This window comes from Myxine glutinosa, chromosome 1 (assembly GCF_964187855.1).
Source record: "Myxine glutinosa chromosome 1, kmMyxGlut1.1, whole genome shotgun sequence".
NCBI lineage: Eukaryota > Metazoa > Chordata > Myxini > Myxiniformes > Myxinidae > Myxine > Myxine glutinosa.
In genome coordinates, this window is record NC_136261.1 from 252,505,251 (window position 1) to 252,524,188 (window position 18,938).

At 49.7% G+C, this 18,938-nt stretch overlaps 1 protein-coding gene across 2 annotated transcripts in view; it reads left to right on the plus strand.

Annotated features, from left to right (window-relative positions):
- LOC137438768 (ankyrin repeat and SOCS box protein 2-like) overlaps positions 1-18,938 on the plus strand; it is a 142,217-nt gene that overhangs the window by 44,028 nt on the left and 79,251 nt on the right. The gene's annotated exons all lie outside the window — the stretch shown is intronic.

Here is an 18,938-nt window from a genome sequence, read left to right on the forward strand (position 1 = left end):
CGTCCGAGTTGCTTTATTGAAACAAAACAGCTCAGGTATTCTGAAAAGCCCGTTTATCGGGCAGCAATATATATACACATTTATGCCGGGGCGTTTGCCCGGGAAAACCGAGACCGGGCATGCCCGGGTGTCAAGGGCGAGTCCTGGAAAGACGAGTCTGGACATGCCCGGGCGTCCTGGACGTGGCCTGGCAAGTCAAGGCTGGGCGTGCCCGAGCGCTCTGGGCGAGCCCTGGAAAGGCGAGAGCGGGCATGCCCGGACGCTCTGGGCGAGCCCTGGAAAGGCGAGTCTGGACATGCCCGGGCGTCCTGGACGCGGCCTGGCAAGTCGAGGCTGGGCGTGCCCGGGCGCTCTGGGCGAGCCCTGGAAAGGCGAGAGTGGGCATACCCAAGAAAGACGAGACCGGGCGCGCCCGGGAACAGTGAGTCCGGGCATGCCCAGGAGAGGCGCGTCTGGGCCCGTCCGGACGAGCCCGGCATGGTGATCGCGCCCTGGCCGCGTCCTGGCAGGTGCAAGGCAATTGTGTACATTCAGCGGGGGACCGCTACACACGCCCCTCCAGAATCGACCTGCACCGGCAGGGTCAATTTAAGGGGGGTCCGGATGACCCGGCCGAAGCGACCCCTGGAGGGTCGTGGGGGGGGGGGGGGGTCCGATCCGGTGGTGGGTGGTCGAGCGGGGGGAACTGTAGATGGGGGGCGGCCTCGCCGCGGAGGAAGGGCCAACCGTGGTGGTCGGTCGACGTCCACGTGCGCCGGTTTGAGGCGGTCCACAGAGATCCGGTCCGACCGGCCGCCGACATCGACGACGAAGGACTTGTCGCCCCGTCGCAGGACCCGGAAGGGCCCGTCGTACGGCGGCCGGAGTGGCCCCTGGTGCGCGTCATGACGCACAAAGACATACTCCGCTGTGCGAAGCGCCGGGGGGGACGTAGGACTGGGGGCCTCCGTGGCGGGACGTTGGCACGGGGGCAAATCGGCGGGCGGCCTCCTGGAGGTCCGAGCGCTGGTGTGCCGCGGACCAGGGACTGGTAGCGTCGGGCACGAACTCGCCCGGGACGCGGAGCGGCTGGCTGTAGACGAGCTCGGCGGCGGACACCCAGAGGTCCTCCTTGGGGGCCGTGCGGAGGCCCAAAAGGACCCACGGCAGCTGGTCGGTCCAACCGTCGTCCTGAAGGCCGGCCATGAGTGCGGCCTTCATGGAGCGGTGAAACCGCTCGCACAACCCGTTGGCTTGGGGGTGGTAGGCCGTGGTGCGGTGCAGCGTGACCCCCAATGAGCGGGCGACCACGCCCCAAAATTCGGACGTGAACTGTGGGCCGCGGTCGGACGAGATGTCCGCCGGTGCGCCGAAGCGCGCGACCCAGGTGGCGATGAATGCCTGCGCCACGTCGGCGGTGGTGGTGGAGGTGAGGGGCACGGCCTCCGGCCACCTGGTGGTCCTGTCCACCATGGTGAGCAGGTGGGTGAACCCCCGCGATGGGGGCAGGGGACCCACCAGGTCCACGTGGACGTGGTCGAAACACCGTGCAGGCACGGTGAAAGGTGCTAGCAGGGCCTGGGTGTGGCGGTGGACTTTGGCCCGCTGGCAGGCCGTGCAGGCGTTGGCCCAGTCGCGGACGTTCCGTCACAGGCCGTGCCAGACGACACTCGCCGACACCAGCTTCTGAGAAGCTTTCCGGCCCGGGTGAGAAAGGCCATGGATGGAGGCGAAGATGCGGCGCTGCCAGGAAACGGGCACGATGGGGCGAGGCTGGCCCTGGGAGACGTCGCAGAGCAGGACGGTGCCCGCGAAGGGGATGTCGGCCAGGCGGAGGCCCGTATCCGCCGCCCGGAGGGCCTGCACCGAGGTGTCGGTGGTCTGTTCGGCCGCCATGAGCGCGAAGTCCACGCCGAGGTGGACCGCATTCGCGCTGGCCCGAGAAAGACAGTCGGCCACGGCGTTGTCTTTGCCGGCGACGTGCCGGATGTTCGTGATGAATTCCGACACGGCGGAGAGGTGGCGCTGCTGGCGGGCCGACCACAGCTCCGTGATTTTGGCCATTGCGTAGACCAACGGCTTGTGGTCGACGAAAGCCGTGAACGGGCGGCCCTCCAGGAGGTGTCGGAAATGGCGAACGGCCAGGAATAGACCGAGCAGCTCGCGGTCGAACGTGCTGTATTTTAAATCGTTCGGCCGGAGCTGCCGGCTGAAAAAGGCGAGTGGCTGCCAAACCCCGCCCACCCATTGTTCATGGACGGCGCCCACCGCGTAGTTGGAGGCGTCCATAGTGAGGGCGATGGGCGCGTTGAGCACCGGGTGAGCCAGCAGCGTTGCGTCGGTGAGGGCCCGTTTTGCGCTCGCGAAGGCCGCGTCCATGGCCGCGGACCAAACGATGTCATGCTTGGCCGGCTTGCCCCGGAGGGCCTCGTAAAGGGGCTGCATGAGCTGAGCAGCGCGGGGCACGATTCGGTGATAAATATTCACCATGCCGAGGAACTCTTGTAGGGCCTTGATGGAACGGGGACACGGGAACGTGGTGATGGCCTCGACCTTGGTCGGCAGCGGCACGGCCCCGGTCTTGGTGATGCCGTGGCCCAAAAAGTCAATGGTCGTCGTGCCGAAGTGGCATTTGGCCGGGTTCACAATTAAGCCGTGCTCGCTGAGGCGACCGAACAGTGTTCGGAGGTGGAGGAGGTGCTCGGCGCGGGACGTGCTGGCGACGAGGATGTCGTCCAGATAGACGAAAAGAAATGGCAGGTCACGCAGCACGCTGTCCATTAAGCGCTGGAACGCCTGGGCCGCGTTCTTGAGGCCAAACGGCATCCTCAAAAATTCGAACAGGCCGACCGGCGTGATGACGGCCGTTTTCGGGACGTCGGCCGCCCAGACAGGTACCTGGTGGTATCCCCGTATCAGGGCAATTTTGGAAAATATGACCCGTCCCGCCAAACGGGCGGAAAAGTCCTGGATGTGCGGGATCGGGTACCTGTCGGGGGTGGTAGCGTCGTTGAGGCGGCGGTAGTCGCCACACGGGCGCCATCCGCCCCCCGGCTTTGGCACGATGTGCAGTGGTGAGGCCCACGCGCTATTGGAGCGCTGCACGATGCCGAGGTGCTCCAACGCGTCGAACTCGGCCTTTGCACACGGCGAGCTTGGCCGGGTCGAGGCGGCGGGCCCTGGCGTAGACTGGCGGGCCCGTAGTGGGTATGTGGTGCTCGATCCCATGCCGCACTGCGACAGCCATAAACGTCGGCCACGTGAGGGCCGGGAATTCCGCGAGCAGGCGAGCGAACTCGTTCGCCGTCGGGAGGGCGCACGCCAGTTCGGTCGGCGCGGAGCTGCTCATCGTGCACGCCAGGGAGCTGAAGGTCTCGGCGTTGACAAGGCGACGACGTTTGACGTCGACCAGCAGCCCGTGCGCGCAGAGGAACTCGGCACCCAGCAAAGCCATGGGGACGCAGGCGGTCACAAAGGTCCACTGAAAGCGCTGGCTGCCGAAGCAGAGGGTGACGTCGCGCGGGCCGAAAGTGCGTATGGCCGAGCCATTAGCAGCGACCAAAGAGGGGCCACAAACGGTGTTCCGCCTGTCCTGCTCGGAGGCAGGTATGACGCTCAGTTGGGCGCCGGTGTCACAAAGGAAATGCCGCCTGGACGCTTTGTCCCGAATAAAAAGCAAGTTGCCCGAGTGGCCGGCGCTCATGGCTGGGAATGAACGCCGGCCCGGCCGTTTCCCGACTTGCCGAAAGTGCACGGGGGTCGGCACGTCCGAGCCTTGTGTCCGAACCTGGTGTGGTAATAACACCACGCCTGGTCAGGTGGAGGCCCCGGCCGTTGTGTCGGAAGCGGTCGGCGCGGCGTGGCGGCCGCCAGTTGCACCGGCAGTTCGGCCTCCAACCGCGCAGGGCGCTCGGGCGTCATGGGCGTCGCCTCGGACGGCGGCAGGCTCCAGGTAGCCGCGCCGATGTGTTGGCCCGCCGAGGAGATCTTATCGGCTTCCCTGGCGAGGGCGCGGGGATCGGTGATCGACGTGCCAGCCAGGGCGAGGCGTACCGGGTGAGGCAGCTGGCGAAGGAACAGCTCGTGGAACAGAAAATCCGGAGAGTGCTCAATGAGCAACGAGAGCATATAGTCCATGCGCTCGGTCGGGTGCGTGTCGCCGAGCTCGGGCAGGTCGAGCAGGCGCCGTGCGCGTGCCGCCGGTGAGGGCGAAAGCGTCGAGGAGGAGCGTCTTCAGCGCGTCATACTTGTCAGCAGCCGGCGGGTGCTCGAGGAGGCTCAGGGCGCGGGCCGCCGTGGTGGAACCGAGCGCTGCCACGACGTGGTGGAAGCGGGTGTCGTCCGCGGTGATGCCTCGCAGGGTGAACTGGGAGTCCGCCTGGGTGAACCAAACAGCCGCGTGAGCCTCCCAGAAGGTAGGCAGTTTAAGAGTCACTGCCATGTCCGTGTCGGTAGGTCACCAGTGAAGGAGCTGCGCTCCAACGCGAGTCGAAAGAATTGACGCGACCAAAGACGGAATTCGTCCGAGTTGCTTTATTGAAACAAAACAGCTCAGGTATTCTGAAAAGCCCGTTTATCAGGCAGCAATATATATACACATTTATGCCGGGGCATTTGCCCGGGAAAACCGAGACCGGGCATGCCCGGGTGTCAAGGGCGAGTCCTGGAAAGGCGAGTCTGGACATGCCCGGGCGTCCTGGACGCGGCCTGGCAAGTCGAGGCTGGGCGTGCCCAAGCGCTCTGGGCGAGCCCTGGAAAGGCGAGAGCGGGCATGCCCGGACGCTCTGGGCGAGCCCTGGAAAGGCGAGTCTGGACATGCCCGGGCATCCTGGACGTGGCCTGGCAAGTCGAGGCTGGGCGTGCCCGGGCGCTCTGGGCGAGCCCTGGAAAGGCGAGAGCGGGCATGCCCGGGAAAGACGAGACCGGGCGTGCCTGGGAGGTTCGGGCGTGCCCGGGAACAGCGAGTCCGGGCATGCCCAGGGGAGGCGCATCTGGGCCCGTCCGGACGAGCCCGGCATGGCGATCGCGCCCTGGCCGCGTCCTGGCAGGTGCAAGGCGATTGTGTACATTCAGCGGGGACCGCTACATATGCATATATGTATATAGGCTATATGTATATACTGTAAATATATATATTTATATATCTATATATATATATATATATATATATATGTGCAGTGTCTGTGTTGTCCTGTGTTGTCACTGAACTACTCTCTCAAACTTTTGTGAAATCGTACCAAACTTCTGGCATGCACATATCTCTTCCGTCGGTATGTCCTGAGGGTATTTGTTTTGAAAAAATTTCCCAATGTTGGGGGAATTATTTTGGGGGAAAAATTTATCTACACATCTGGGCAGTGTCTGTGTTGTCACTTAACGACTCCCTCAAACTTTTGTTTCCGTGGTTGTGAAGTGTTTTTAATAACGTGGTGGTGGTTTTGAATCACATGGTGGTGAGGTATTTTGAATTATGTGGTGTTGAGGTGTTTTTAAATGATGTGGTGGTGAGGTATTTATAATTATGTGGTGGTGAGGTGTTTTGAATGATATGATGGTGAGGTATTTCTAATTATGTGGTGGTGAGGTATTTTGAATTATGTGGTGGTGAGGTGTTTTTAAATGATGTGGTGGTGAGGTGTTTTTAAATCACGTTGTGGTGAGGTATTTATAATTACGTGGTGGTGAGGTGTTTTGAATTACGTGGTGGTGAGGTATTTTGAATTATGTGGTGGTGAGGTGTTTTGAATTACTTGGTGGTGAGGTGTTTTGAATTACGTGGTGGTGAGGTGTTTTGAATTACTTGGTGGTGAGGTGTTTTGAATTATGTGGTGGTGATGTGTTTTTAAATGATGTGGTGGTGAGGTGTTTTTAATTTCGTGGTTGTGGGGTGTTTTTGTTACGAGTTTTATGGCTGTGAGGTGTTTTCAATTTCGTGGGGGTGAGGTGTTTTTAATTTCGTGGTGGTGAGGGGTTTTTAATTTCGTGGTGGTGAGGTGTTTTTATTACGTGTTTTATGGCTGTGGGGTGTTTTTAATTTTGTGTTGGTGAGGTGTTTTCAATTTCGTGGTGGTAAAGTGTTTTTAATTTTGTGTTGGTGAGGTGTTTTCAATTTCGTGGTGGTAAAGTGTTTTTAATTTGTGGTGGTGAGGTGTTTTTGTTACGTGTTTTATGGCTGTGAGGTGTTTTAAATTACTTGGTGGTGAGGTGTTTTTAATTTCGTGCTGGTGAGGTGTATTTAATTTCGTGGTGGTGAGGTGTTTTGAATTACATGATGGTGAGGTGTTTTTATTACGTGTTTTATGGCTGTGAGGTGTTTTAAATTACTTGGTGGTGAGGTGTTTTAAATTATATGTGGTGAGGTGTTTTAAAATATGTGTGGTGAGGTGTTTTCAATTTCGTGGGGGTGCGGTGTTTTTAATTTCATGGTGGTGAGGTGTAATCGTCCCAAACTTCCAGTCTGCACCTACCCCTCCCCTATGCATGTGCTGAGGGGCTCTTTCTTGAAAAAAAAACATTCAACCTAAATCTTCAACCTAATTTGCCTATAAAAATGTAATATCACAAACACAACAAATACATTTGTGCAAAATAATTGTTTGTATTATGATTGGTGAAAATCATGACAACACAGCAACTCAGGTACAGTCATTAGCCTCAGTTAAAATAAGCCCGTTCCTCAGTATCGACGCTTGGTGAGACGAGCGCAGCGAGCCGAGCCAAGCTAGTGTATATATATATTGTTGCGGTTTTGAGTTTGTACAATAAAGGTTAATTTTCCTCCTCATAGTTTAGTCACAATACAACACGTAGCCTCGCGATAGTTCAGTTATTTCTTAGTATGTGTAAGCATCGTCCTTTTCCTGTGTTAGTTTTGCATTGAGTACAAGGAGAGTTAGGTCCTTTTATTGCCTTATGCCGCTTTTGGCGCAAATTAACACGAGGCAGGCCTGGCAAGTCGAGGCAAGAACGAAGGTGGGTGGAGGAGAAGCCGACGGTTTTTTTTTTGGTTTTTTTGTATACTGAATCGAGGCTCGTGAAAGAGCTAACATTTACTTCACAAACAAATCAACCAGACAAACAAAATATATAAAAAGAGGGAGCGGAAGACAAGATGGGGAGAGAAGGGGAAGCACACATACACAACATTTGAGAGCAGGGAGATGTGTGGAAGGGAGAGGGCTTGGGGGGAGGAGGCGTGGGAAGAGGGGGGGGGGGGGGATGGAGAAGTATGAAACACAAGGACACCAAGGACTTCCAGGAAAGAAGTTGGTATTTCAAAAAAGTGGAATTGGGGTGAAATTAGCAGGGGGAGGAAGGATCAAGGTTTTGGATGGGGGAAGATAAGAGATGGTGGTGAACAGCTGTTTTAAAGACCTGGAGGGTGGAGTGGGATTGAAGAGAGTGAGGGAGTTTGTTCCAGAGGCGGGAGAAAAGAGGAATGAAGGAGTGAAGGTGAGCAGAGAGTCTTGATTTTGGCAGTTTAACCATAAGAGGGTTGCAGGCAGATCTTGTGCGACCTGTAGGAATATTTGCGGGACAGAGCCCAGAGAGAGCTGGGGGGGGGGGGGGCAAGGCCAGAGAGGTGTCGATAGAAGACGGAAAGACCACCAACCTGCCTGCGGTGAATGAGTGAGAGGCCCTTGGATTTAGCTTCATCGAGGGAGATTCCAATGATTCTGAATGCTTTGGTTTCAACAGCGTGAAGACGAGCTAGGTGTGAGGCAGGAGCACCAGCCCAGAGGGGCGAGCAGTATTCCATTGAGCTGCGGATGAAAGCCTTGTATGTGGCGAGGAGCTCAGGTGTGCCAAGGAAGGACTTCGCACGACGGAGGATGCCCAGTCGGCGACCGGCTTTGGAGGCCAGATTTGAAATGTGGTTTTCCCAGGAAAGATCATGGCAGATAGTGAGACCCAAATGCTTGAGTGACAGAACTTCTTGGAGAGGATTATTCAGAAATTGGATGGGAGGGTTGTCCAGTCGGTCTTTTCGGAGAGACATCGTAAGAGTGTGAGATTTGTCAGGATTGAAAGACATGTTCCACTTGTTTGCCCATTCTGTGATTTTGTCCAGGTCTGCAGAGAGTGTGGAGGCTGCAGACTGCCGATCTGAGGGATGAAGAATGGAGCGACAGAGAGTAGAGTCATCAGCAAAGAGATAGAGAGGATTTTCACGAGAGTCAGAGAGATCATTGGTGAAGACCAGAAAAAGCACAGGGCCCAGAACACTGCCTTGGGGAACTCCAGCCTGAACAGGAAGAGGAGATGAGAGAAACCCATTCAGGGCCACACGTTGACTACGACCAGAGAGGACGTCCGCCAGCCATGCATGGAGATTTCCATGGATACCAAAAGAGGAGGGTTTGGTGAGCAGAGCGGGGTGCCAGACCGTATCGAAGGCACGTGATATGTCAAGGGAGGCTGCTCTAATTTCCTGTTTGGCATTCAGGACGTCCATCCATTGTTGAGAAAGCAGAAGCAGCATGTCCAGAGTAGAGTGACCAGGTCTGAAACCAAATTGATGATCAGAGATCAGGCCATTGGAGAGGAGGAAAGATTTCATCTCTGAAGCAATGATGGATTCCATTACTTTGCTGATAATTGGGAGAAGGCTGATTGGTCTGTAGTTGCTGGGATCTATTTTTGCACCTTTTTGTGTAAAGCGGTGATGTTGGCAGATTTCCAAGCAGATGGAAGATGACCTTGAGCAAAAGAGAGGGTGAAGAGAACAGAGAGAGGGAGTGAAAGAGCAGAAGAACAGGACTTTAGGACCCACGGGCTGATGCCGTCAGGTCCAGTTGCAGAATCAGAGTCGAGGGTTGACAGAAACTTTTCCACCTTGTCAGGAGGAAAGGACACAGAGTCCAGGAGCAGCTGGGTATGACTGGGTATGGTGGGTACAGAGAGGGATGGGTTTGGGACACAAGATTTAGAGGCAAACACAGAGTTGAGGCACTCAACTCGTGGTTGAGGCCACGGTAAGAGCGAGCTGCCAATCAGGGCTCGAAGGGAGTGGCTGCGGCACTGCGACACAAGGCGTGGTTAGAGCATTCGAGAGAGCTAAGGGGGTTGGCCATATAACCTGTTGCGCGAAGCCCCCACCGCAGTTCTGTGGATGGAGGCGAAACAAGTTCGGAGTTCTGAGAGTTCTGGTGGGAGAGGCGCTTGTGAGAGTTGAGTTCTGAGAGAAGACGCGCACCAAGCAAGCTATAAGTGGTCTTACAAATTGGACGCTCGGTTGAGCTTGAGGCAGAGCCTCTATTGGGTTAGGCAAGTGAGAGCGCGCCGGTAATTAAACGCGCTGTGGAAAACTGCCAAGCCTGGCGAGAGACGCGTACATTTCCCTCCCGCCTGCCTGATCTGTCCTTTGTTCGAGAGAAGCGCTGCAAGGATCCCTCCCACCGCCTACTTGCCTTCTTTGAGGGCCGTGCTGTGACCGGGGAGAGCCACGCCGGGCGGAGCCATTCCTGGACGACCAAATCAGCACGTGAACATCATCCTACCTTCATTTGCCCCTGTGCGTGTGATCAGGCCCGTGTCTGGGGTAAACTTAAGACTGTATAAGACTGCTCTGTGTCTCTGCTTTCTACCGACTTGTACATAATAGTGTAAATAGTAATTAAACCTGTGTTCTTCCTTTAATCGACTGTCTCGTGTTTTCCCTCATTGACTTAGCGTGGTACGAATAGAACCGCTCTAATCGGGTTCCAATACCAAAGGTAACTGCACGGACCACGTCGTACGCTATCCGCTCGGTGTACTCAAATTACGCGTGGCTCGTGCGGGGCTTGATTCCCCGCTTCCGCGACGGCGGAGGTATTTAGGTACGTGCGAGAATTGTCCCAAAACCCTACCTTGCATTTGCCCAGGAGGGGCGATTCAAGTCTCTCGGTTGCGCCGACCCAACAAGAACAAGGGGCTTAATCTCCCCTTGGTAAGGGCAGGAAGGGCGGCGAAAACCGTAACAATATATATATATATATATATATATGTATATATATATATGTATGTATATATAATTATATATATATATATACGTGTACCGCAGGGTACATATATGAGTGGTCGTTACACAGTATACATACGAGTATGCATACCACAGTGTATATACGAGTACCCATTCCACAGTGTATATACGAGTACCCATTCCACGGTGTACATACGAGTACCCATTCCATGGTGTACATACGAGTACCCATTCCACAGTGTATATATGAGTACACGTACCGCAATGTATCGTATTGTGTAGTTTGCACGCGTACCAACCTCTGTAAAGTCTTTTCAGCCAAACTGTCCAATGACTATTGGATCTCGAGTTGTAGATTCGTTCTCCATTCTCATTCGATCTTGTATAGCATTTGTTACATTAAAATAAGATTAAAGCCTTTCTATTTATTATGTACGCATACGCTAGATTGCTGCGAGTGAAGGTGGAGTGTGGGAGTCTTTTATATATTTGTTATATTTTATGTTGGTTTTAATCTCCTTTTAAAGATGTCAGAAAGTGGAATAGAGTCCTCAGCGGGCCCAAAGTATATCCTCCTCTTTGCACCAGTATCACATTTGAAAGAACAAGTTGGGATGTTTGGACTTTCTGTTCTCACATCTTTGTTCCAAGGGCTATTTTAAGAATCTTCACTGAACCTTGGACAGCCTCCAGTTGTCGTTGGTTTGTTTCTCATATTTTCTGGTATGGTTTTCAAGATGTCAGTGAGGATCCGCTTTATTATTCCAGTTGCTCAGACTATCTATCACTGGTAGACCTGGCGCTCCTCAGCTTCCAGGTTCTCCATGCATTTCGATGTTCAAATCTTGGTCACTTTGTGGAACTTCCCCATTATTTAGGGCGAAGGTCTTGGGACTGACACCTCGATGAGCGATGCCATCCTTTCCTTTTAAATCTTGAGCATCATGTTCAGTGATTTTACCCTTTTAAATAAAGATATATTGTATTAATTTGCAGGAAATAAATATATTTTCAGCAACTTGTATCTCCTCTCCTCATCTCCTGTTCATTATCAATCACAGAGCTGCTATAGTTTAGGCATTTAAGTGTGGATTGCTATGCAGTGTGACGTCATCTTTGGTGGCAGAGGGTGGTAGTTCAATGGTCGAGCCTGCATGGTGGTGGCGTTTGCTTGGTTCCAAAGTGAAGATTCATATACACAGGATACGTCCAGCCAAGATATTGTAGTTTTGTATTTTTAATTCATTTTCTGCAATTTGTAGAATTAGTTTTTCACTTGGAAGTTGTGGGTTACGATGTGTAAATAAAGGTAGAAAAAGTCTGATTTAATGCATTTTAATTCCAGGCTATGAGGCAACAAAAGGTGAAAAATTTAAAAGGGGGTGTAGACTTTTTATAGGCACTGAATATAAACGTGCATAAAAAAACAGATGTTTTGCGTTATATTCGGCCACATTTGCACACGTAATAAATAGATGGTCCCTTAATTATTTCATAATTGACATAGTCTTGTGTAGCTGATCTGTTGGTATCTTTCCAAAAGAGAATTCCAATGCTTGTCGGTACCATGACCAAATTATTGTAAATTCCTACCCTAACATGAGACACTGCTTCAGCTGCATAGTTGAATCACTAGAAATGTTGTATAACCGCAAAAAAGAAGAAGAAGAATATGACATTCCGACTTTATATGGTTAAACTCGACAGATGGAGTGGCCTGGATATCATCAATGTTTTGGAAAGCTTGTCATTTTTTTTTAAATTGCGTATGATCTAAGGCTCACGGAGGGGTTTATACATTAATCACATGCAGGACAAATACACTTGGAGATATCAGGTTTTATGTTTTTTTATTTATATGCATGTTCTCGGATTGTCGAAGGACATGTTATTGTCCTTCCACGATAGAGACTGTAATCATAACATATCAGGACACGACATAACAAAGGGAACAGCAGGAGACAGGCGAAATAGCAGGGAGGAGGGAGAAAGTAGACAGGAACAGACAGACAAGGGATGCAGGTAACGATGAGGGGTAAGGGAAAACACAAGGGGTGGATGAGGTGGATATATAAGCAAAATTGAGAGGGGTGGGATGGTGAGAAAAGGTCATGACCTAACATGGTGGTGAATAGCTGTCTTGAAGAGCCGGAGGGAAGAATTGGATTGAAAGAGTGTGAAAGGTGGTTCCGCAGGCAGGAAAAGACAGGAATATCTATCTATAATTCCAGTAATCTCTGTCTGTCTGTCTGTACGTCTGTACGTTTGTCTGTGACCGCTGTTTCTCGACAACCACGGGTCCGATATACTTTTAACTTGCCAGGTATATTGCTGGGGACCCGAGGATGTGCCTTTTCAAGGTTTCATATTAATCGGACAATTACTTACCGAGCTATGTCCAAAAAACGATTCAACCAATCAGAGAGCAGCGAACGATCGCGTGTGCCGAACGTGGCGGGCACACTCTGCCTCGGATGGCACATTTGAGAGCGTATTCATTTATTTCACGTTTGCAAACTATGTTGGCGCTATGTTGGCGTTAAACGATGTTTTAAAACTAATAAAAACGAATTTGCGATTCATTCGCTTTCCTGCGCGTTTGTGTACGCGATGGCGATTTCTTTACCAAACTCCGGAAGCCGTTCGCTTTGGACCGAACCATTTCATGTAAATAGAGGGGGGGGATTGTCACCACTCGCAAGCCGTTCGCTTTGGACCAAACCATTTCATGTAAATAGAGGGGGGGATATAATTTTAGATATAGATATAGTACGGGCATGCCCTAGTCTATCTATAATTCCAGTAATCTCTGTCTGTCTGTACGTTTGTTTGTCTGTGACCGCTGTTTCTCGACAACCACGGGTCCGATATACTTTTAACTTGCCAGGTATATTGCTGGGGACCCGAGGATGTGCCTTTTCAAGGTTTCATATTAATCGGACAATTACTTACCGAGCTATGTCCAAAAAACGATTCAACCAATCAGAGAGCAGCGAACGATCGCGTGTGCCGAACGTGGCGGGCACACTCTGCCTCGGATGGCACATTTGAGAGCGTATTCATTTATTTCACGTTTGCAAACTATGTTGGCGTTAAACTATGTTTTACAACTAATAAAAACGAATTTGCGATTCATTCGCTTTCCTGCGCGTTTGTGCACGCGATGGCGATTTCTTTACCAAACTCCGGAAGCCGTTCGCTTTGGACCAAACCATTGCATGTAAATAGAGGGGGGGGATTGTCACCACTCGCAAGCCGTTCGCTTTGGACCAAACCATTTCATGTAAATAGAGGGGGGGGATATAATTTTAGATATAGATATAGTACGGGCAATGCCCTAGTATGAGAGGATGTGAGCAGTGGTTCTGGTTTTAGGCAGTTTCACGAGGAGGTTGCTGGTGGACTGGGTGCTTCCGGCAGATACCTGGGCGGTACAGAGCATGGAGAGGGCAGAGGGTGCAAGACCAGAAATGAGGTGGAAGAAGACAGAGAGACCACAGGCCTGTCGGCAATGGCGAAGTGATAGGCCCATATACTCAGCTTCATCGCGAGAGATTCCCATTATCAGTGTACTTTTCCATGAATTACAAGGACATTAGTAGACATGACACAAACACATTTGGGAGCATGAGTTTGAACCTGGATTCACTGCATCATGATGAACGTGGAGTTCAGGTGGAAATACTGACAGACCAACTCTTAATGTTTTTCAACAACCCCAGGATATGTCCCGCTATGATTTGTCTATCACATCATAATGTCATTGCTACCCTCGCCAGAGGAGAGGGTATTGTATTTGAGTCCGTTTGTCTGTCTGTCTGTCTGTCTGTTTGTTTGTCCGCAAAGAATAAGTATGATTTTTCTCTGCAACCGTTGGTCCGATTGACATGAAATTTTCACCATTCGTGCAACTCCACCTCTATAATTTTTAATGATAATTATGACGTCATAGGTCACGTGGTTCGGCCACCATATTTATTTGAACACAAAAGCCTTAAAAACCACTAAAACACGTCTTGGCGAGGGTCTGCAATCTCTGATTGCTCTTTCTTGTTCTGCTTGTGACAGACAGCAGAGGGATAATACATACGACTGTTATCAAGGATAAAATTCAGACTGAAATAGCCTAAACTGTTGTTTTTAATCCTTTATTTACATTTTGATCAAATTGTTCAACAAAGTACTTGTGCACCAATTTCACCCAATCTTTAATGTACAATCTCCCTTGATAATATAAACCTATGTTCGGCCGTGGACTTTATGATCAAGCTTCATAGTACACAACATTTTTATAACTTCCTGGTATTGTTCTTAAAACTGCAACATCATGTAAATTTTCTCGGGCTTCATTTATTTTCTTCCATACAAAAGCAAAAATGTGAAAGGCATTCAATTCAAGGTAAACTGACATTCAGTCAGTTTAGGATGAGCTGCCTAGTTTGAGTTAAATTCACGAACAGAACTGTCAGATCGGTACTTCACAGGAATGATTCTGCATCATAGGTGTAGCATACCTACAAAGGACATTAGGCTGCGTGTTCCATCTCCCAACATTAGCTGGTGGACTTTAAAGATCCCACGGTGTCCTGTGTCTTTTGTAAAGAGTAGGCGAGTTGTCTCTGGATTCCTGGACAAATCTTAGAAATTTGCTCGAAATGCTGACCAAGTTAGCTTCCAAATCCTGTGCCCCCTGCCACAACCCCTCGCTTACTATACCCACCCTAACAAGTTGCACCCAAGTGCTCAGGCTGAACTCTATATTTTGCACCTGAGAAGGTGGAGAAGTTTCTGACAACTCTTGACTGATTCTGCAACTACACTGGGTAGCATCAGCTCATGTGTCCTAAAAACCTGCTCTGGTGTTCTTGCACACCCCCTCTCTGCCCTTTTCACCCTGTTATTTACCCTACGTCATCTTCCATTTGTTTGGAAATTAGCCAACATCACTGTATCCCCTCAACTATAGACCTATTAGCTTACTTCCAATCATCAGTAAGGTCATGGAATCCATCATCGCAGTTGACTTAAAATCCTTCAAATTCTCCAACAGCCTCATCTCCGATCATCAATTTAGATTCACACCTGGTCACTCCACCTTGGACATGCCGCTTCTACTCTTCCAACAATGGATGGAGGCCCTCAATGTCAGACATGACATCAGGGCCGTCTCTCTGGACATACCTCAAGCTTTCAATACATTCTGGCACCCTGCCTTACTCTCCAAACTCTCTACTTACGGCATCCAAGTCCAACTCCACTCCTGGATTACTGACTTCCTCTACTCTAGTTACTGTGTGGCTCCCAACGGAATCCTTGCATCTCCTACCTGTCAAGGGTGGAGTGCCCCAAGGCAGTATTTTGGGCCCCATCCTATTCCTAATCTTCATGAATGATCTTTCTGAATCTCTGGAAAGTCCTCTTTATGCATTTGCTGCTCCAATTCCACCCTCTCCCATGACATCCCTTACCATTAAGATAGACAGGCAGGCTGCAGCCTTTTCTCTCTCTTTAGACCTTTTAAAAAATCACAAGCTGGTCAAACACTTGGAATATGTCTTTCAAGTTTCAATGCTGGCAAATCTCACACTCTCACTATCTCTCTCTCTCTCTCTCTGTGAAAGGACCATCTGGCAACCTCACCCATCACCCCCATCTACTTTCTTAACAAATCTCTTGAGGAAGTTCAGTCATTCAACTCCTGGGTCTCACTATTAGCCATGATCTTTCATGGGCAAACCACATTTCAAAGTTGGCCTCCAAAACCACTTTGCCAACTGGGCATCCTCCGTCATACAAAGTCCTTCTTTGGCACACCTGAACTATCCAACTGCAAGGCCTTCATTTGCAGTTTTATGGAGTACTGCTCTCCCCGCTAGGCTGGCTCCTTGCCTTACATCTTGCTCAGCTTGAATCTGTAGAAGCTGAGGCCTTTAAAATCATTGGAATCTCCTATGATGAAGGTGAGTCTATGGGCTTATTACTTTGCCATCACAGACAGGTCAGTGGTTTCTATGTCTTTTTATGCCTCCTTTCTGGTCTTACACACTTTCCACTCTCCGTGCCTTATCCTCCCCAGGTTTCTGCAGAGTGCACATGGTCCACCCGCAGCCTCCTTCTGGAGACACTCCCAAAATCCAGAATCACTGCTCCACTCATTCGTTCCCTTTTTTCCCCATCTGTGGAACCAGCTTCCACATTCTCTTCCATCTCATTCTTCCCTCCAGGTCTTCCAGACAGCTGTTTACCATCATGTCAGACCACCCCCCACCCAAAACCATGACCTTTTCTTCCCCCATTAAACCACCACCTCCAACCAATTTTTTTCTCAAGTTTTTCCTTCTTGAGACTTTGCTTCTGCAGACATCTTGTCCAGCCCCTGCATCCTCCCCTACCCATCATTCTTACCCGCATCCTTTGTCTGTTTCTGTCTATTTTGTCCCTCGGTCCTACTGTTGGTGTTTCCCCATACTCTTTCTGCTGTTCCTTTTCTTCTGTTGTGTCCTGATCTGTTGTGTGTTCCAGCTCTTTCACGAACTATCACTTTGTATCAATTTTCTTTATTTTTTATTTACAAATTTCCACCCAAATTGGCTCCAGTCGAACGTCAGGCCTGACCACAGTTGTTTTTGTGTATACTTTGTCGAGGCTCATATAAGGGCTAACACGTCATATCTGGGAAGCAGAATCGAACCGTGTTAGAACTTGGATGGGAGAGCGGTTGAGGCACGACATGAGATTTCATTTGATTAGTGCTCATCTCTGGGTTGTCTCGTCCTGGATATATTTCTGCAAGTCATCGCATCCGGTTTACTTGTAACGATGGCACCACCGGCAGCAGTTCTGGATATATTTTCCTTGGAGTATGGCGTCAACAGGGACGTAAATCAGGCTAGTCCATCTGCCTTCATGTTGTGGGCCTGAAAGGTCAGCATACAGTCACGTGAAAAAGTAAGTACACCCCATGAAAAGTTTTGACTTTTGCAACAAATTTTAACATGCAGCTATTTGATCTTCAATTCAACAATATTGATAAATAAAAGTGATATAATATAACAAATATCATGAAACATTTACATTTTGTAGTCCATTGTATAATTTAAATAAACATAAATGCAAATTTCGCATGTGGAAAAAGTAAGTACACCCCTACATTTATCACTACTTCAAATACCTAAAATTAGAATCAGGTGCACCAGCTCAGGTGCAAATGATTAGAACATCGTTATAGAGGATCTTTGAGGAACCTGTCTTATTTAAACCTCAGACATTTAGTTCGGTTTGCTCTTTGTTGTTGAAGTGAGCGGCGTCACCATGCCCAGATCAAAAGAGCTCGCTGAGGCCTTCAGAAAAAAGGTTATAGATGCCTACGAGTCTGGGAAGGGATTTAAAAAGATCTCCAAACAATTTGAAATCAATCACTCGACTGCCCGGAAGATCATCTACAAGTGGAGAAGATTCCAAACAAATGCCAACTTGTTCAGGCCAGTCCGCCCCAGAAAGTTCAGGCCGAGAGCAGACCGCAACATGCTGAAAGAAGTCTCTAAGAACCCCAGAATGTCATCAAGGGACCTACAGGTAGCTCTTGCCACTGTTGATGTCAATGTGCACGGGTCTACCATTAGAAAGAGGCTGCACAAATTTGATCTACATGGGAGGTGTGCCAGGAGGAAATCTTTGCTGTCCAGAAATAACATCAGGGCAAGACTAAAGTTTGCCAATGAACAACTAGGCAAAGACCAGCACTTCTGGAACAATGTGCTCTGGACAGATGAGTCAAAGGTAGAGCTATTTGGCCACAGTACCAGAAGACATGTTTGGCGAAAACCAAAGACAGCATTTGACCACAAGAACCTGATACCAACTGTAAAGCGTGGTGGTGGAAATATTATGGTTTGGGGCAGCTTTGCTGCATCAAGGCCTGGGCAGCTCACCATCATAGAATCCACTATGAATTCTTCATTGTACCAGAGGGTGCTTGAGGATAATGTGAGGCCATCTGTCGGAAAGTTGAAGCTCAACCGAAGGTGGACCTTGCAACATGACAATGACCCTAAACATACCAGTAAATCCACCAAGGAATGGCTGAAAAGAAAGAAATGGAGGGTTCTGGAATTGCCAAGTCAAAGCCCGGATCTAAATCGCATCGAGATGTTGTGAGGGGATTTGAAACGAGCTGTGCATGCAAGAAACCCCTCAAACATCGCACAGCTGAAAGAATTGTGCATGGAGGAGTGGGCAAAATTTTCTCCCAGTCGATGTCAGAGACTGGTAGACAGTTATAAGAAACGCCTACTTGAGGTTGTTTCTGCCAAAGGGGGCAATACCACCTGTTAGAGCCAAGGGTGTACTTACTTTTTACACATGCGAAATTTGCATTTATGTTTATTTAAATTATACAATGGTCTACAAAATGTAAATGTTTCATGATATTTGTTATATTATATCACCTTTATCTATCAATGTTGTTGAAATGAGGATCAAATATGTTGAAATATGTTGAAAAAGTCAAATCTTTACATGGGGTGTACTTACTTTTTCACGTGACTGTATCTCCCAGTAGCTACTGCACAGTGAGTTACTCTGTCAGTCATTCCCCAACACTCAATGGTATTGAATTAATGAGCATTACTCATATCGCACAAACAAACTGTGACGTGCGTTTAGAATTTTAAAATGAGCCTAAGGTTGAGTACGTGTGTTAACATTATGTCATATTTCGAGCATGATCATCAAAGACGCTGCTTATCTGCAGCTTTATCCCTGATTTAATATGAGTTCCCTTACGAGGAACTTCAATGCAGGAGGAGGCAATTAGACCCATGGAAACCTGCTAAGTGGTTGGTTGTTTATCCACGCTATATCCTATAATAAATGCTGAGCATCAAGCAAGGAAGCAGCACGTACCATTTTTACAATCTTTGGTATGACTCGGCCGGCGTTCGGATCGCCAACCTCCCAGACTCAGAGCGGACGCTCTAATCATTACATCACCGAG